Below are 3,348 nucleotides of genomic sequence, written 5' to 3' on the forward strand. Positions count from 1 at the left end.
AATTTCTTCTTATTGGAAAGGATATCCTTTAGGAATTTTGCATATGTAGGCATTTGGGCAAGTGCTTCCACAAAGGGAATGTTGATGTGCAGCTTCCTCAATGTGTCCAGCACTGTGGAGTTTTGCTCTTCGAGCTTTTTGTTCACGAGCCTAGCCGGATAGGGTACATGTGGTACATAGGGAGGAGGTGGATAGTACTTCTTCCCTTGTTCCTCCTGATTTAGGTCAGATGTTAGATCCGTTACGGCTGGCCCTTCCTGGTCCGGAACAGTCTGTTCCTTTTCACTCTCAGCATTTTTAGATGTACTTGTACACTCAGCATTATTGTTAGCAATTAAAGGAGAAATGGTTTCCTTACCAGACCGTAACGTGATGGTCATGACATCTCCCTTAGGATTTGGTTCGGTGTTGCTAGACATAATCCCTTTTCCATTTGATGACGATGAAGCCGCTAGTTGATGCACTTGAGTCTCCAAATTCTTTATGGAGGCATGTGTCTGCTTCATAAACTGCATCATCATGGTTTTCATATCATGTTCGATGTCCTCTTTAGGTTGAACAGGCAGTTTGTAAGGCTGTTGAGGTTGCCTTTGATAATGTCCTCCCTACTGCTGCTAGTATCTTGGTTGTTCCTGCTGGTTCTGCTGTCCAGCCCATCCGAAATTCGGATGATTTCTGGTGGCTGGATTGTATGTATTAGAGTAAGGATTTGGTGGGTTCCTCTGATTGTATCCAGCATAATCTCATTGTTCCTGATCACCTTTTCCTTGTTTTACTCCAGGGCAGTTGATGTTGAAGTGAGGCCCTCCATAGAAATCACATACATCATGAAATGGTGGTTCACTATGGATGGATGATACATTAATTTTGCTGAGTTGCCTCGCAAGCTGTTCCACCTGGGTGGTCAGCTTAGAAACTACATCACCATCTGCCGTCTTCTTCCCTTCACTCCTAGCTGAGTGCCAATTATAACTTGTGCTTACCACCTTTTCAATGAGGTCATACAAGGCTTGCGGTTCAAGATCCTCGGGGTTACCAATTGCAATGGATTCAATCTGGATTTTGTACGTATTAGTGACTCCATTGTAGAAATTTTGCACTTGCATCCACATAGGGATGCCATGATTTGGTACCCTCCTTGTATCTTTCCCAAGCCTCTTCCAAAGACTCATCCTCTTCTTGCACAAAGCGGGATACCTCATTTATAAGTTTGATAGCCTGTCTTGGTGGAAAGTATTTCATCAGAAATGCACTGGCCATATCCTGCCAGGTTGCAATGGACCCTGGCTGCAAGTTCTTTAGCCAGTTCTTTGCTTTATCCTTAAGAGAAAAAGGAAACAGCTTCAGCCTTATCACGTCATCGGCAACTCCCCTGTTCGATCGGAAGGTGTTACACAGCGTAACAATTTCCTGGATATGTGCGTTTGGATCTTCAGTGGGGTACCCATTGAATTGCACAGCTGCTTGTAACATCTGTATCATGGACGCTTTCACCTCGAACATGTTGTTCCCTTTGTTAGGCATCACAATGCATGACGAGTGCCCTTCAGTGGTCGGTCTAGAATAATCCCTGATTCTCATGACTGGTGGATTATTGTTTTCACCCTCTCTTTCTGGATTAGGTTGTTCTGGTATTCGTCCAGCCATCCTTCTTTGCCTCTGTCTTTCTCTTTGTCTTGCGCTACCTGTTTGCAAAGAAAGATGCTAAACCAAGGCTAATTAGATGGTTGTTGTTGCTCCAAGAGTTTGACCTAGAAATCAAAGACAAGAAAGGAACAGAGAATGTAGTTGCTGACCATTTATCAAGAATTTCCCCTGAAATTGGCTGGGAATAACCAGAAATCCTAGAGAATTTTCCTGACGAACGGTTGTACTCTCTAAACCTTACACCTTGGTTTGCTGATATTGCTAACTATCTTGCGAGCTCAACTAAACCTTATAACTTGTCTACAAACCAGAAGAAGAAGTTCTATGCGGAAATCAAATATTATTTGTGGGAAGAACCGTATCTTTTCAGGTTGTGTGCTGACCAGATCATACGAAGGTGTGTGACCCAAGAGGAAGGACAGGCTATTCTGAGCCATTGGCACGACAGAGAAGCTGGTGGGCATCATGGTGCAAGTAGAACAGTCGCGAAGGTGCTCCAATCAGGTTTCTTTTGGCCAACCATATTCAGGGATGCCCACATGGGAAAAAAATATAAATTTGCTACCCTTCATGTAGGGATAAGTTTTAATTTTTACTTATAAGAAAAAGGGGGAATGAATTTCAAATGGGAGGGAAATGTGGTGGCAAAATTTTTAAAAAAACAGATTTTAAAGATAAGGGCCAGTCACATCACATCTTTTGGGTTTACTTTTTGTACTTAACCACTGCACACCTCTCTCGGTAGTTACAAAGCAAGTAAATAGTGGTTAATGCCAAAAAGTAACCATTTGCACATCCTCCCAAAGACGTCGTATCTTCCTTCCGCTTTTGCTGCCACACCCACTTCTTACATGTGGCATTAGGGTAAGCGGTGTAATTACTACGGTACTGGAGACATGCCATTTTAAGCAACTGCTACTTAAAGGATGAGGGTAAAATGCGGACCCTAGTAAAACCATTTCTTGTTTCTCTCTCTCTCTCATACCTTTCCCCATATCTTCTCGATAACCCTTTTGTGCAGCTATTTAGTCACCATTACAGAATGAGAACTCGTGGTTAGGGTAAAGTAGTGAAAATTGAGGGCACGAAGAAGGAAACTAAGAAAGGAAAGATGGTGGGCACTAGTGCTATGGCGTTCATACTAGACGAGAAGTTGGTTAAGAAACTCTCTCAGTTCAAAGATGCAAACGTCCAACAATACTATAAAGATTTGGCACAGCTTGAATTCGGTCCGGTGAGAACGGTTTACTGGGACACGTTGAAAAAACTTAAACTTGCCAGCCGAGTGAAGGAACGTATGGAGGCTGGCCGCTTTGGTTGTTTCTTTGAAATGAAAGACCGGCCTACAAAAAACTCACCCTGGAGTTTTTGGCTACTTTCAAGCATGACCCAGAGATAACAGACCCTGATGAAGAAGGAAAATTTAGTTTTCGTCTCATGACTCACACCCAGCGGCCATCTCTGAACACCTTCAACCTCTTACCTGGTGCATCAAACGATGATGACTTGGAATTAGAGGCATTCAAGGGGGCTTTCATTGAAACCCCTGACGAGTTCAACCCTCCGATTTTCTGGCATTCTATCTTGGGCCAGCCAAGTTATGATGGGAGTGCTTCTAAGGCCTCCAACATCGAGGATTATGCCCTCCATTATCTACATAAGCTGGTGTCAGGTACCATATTTGCAAGGGAGAATCAAGCC

The 3,348-nt window shown here is 43.3% G+C and overlaps 1 pseudogene; it reads left to right on the forward strand.

The window, feature by feature from the left end:
- The first annotated feature begins 1,116 nt into the window (after positions 1 to 1,116).
- On the forward strand, positions 1,117 to 1,212 carry LOC136221346 (small nucleolar RNA R71; annotated as a pseudogene).
- Positions 1,213 to 3,348: the final 2,136 nt, after the last annotated feature.

The sequence above is a fragment of the Euphorbia lathyris genome, chromosome 2 (assembly GCF_963576675.1).
Source record: "Euphorbia lathyris chromosome 2, ddEupLath1.1, whole genome shotgun sequence".
Taxonomy (NCBI): Eukaryota; Viridiplantae; Streptophyta; class Magnoliopsida; order Malpighiales; family Euphorbiaceae; genus Euphorbia; species Euphorbia lathyris.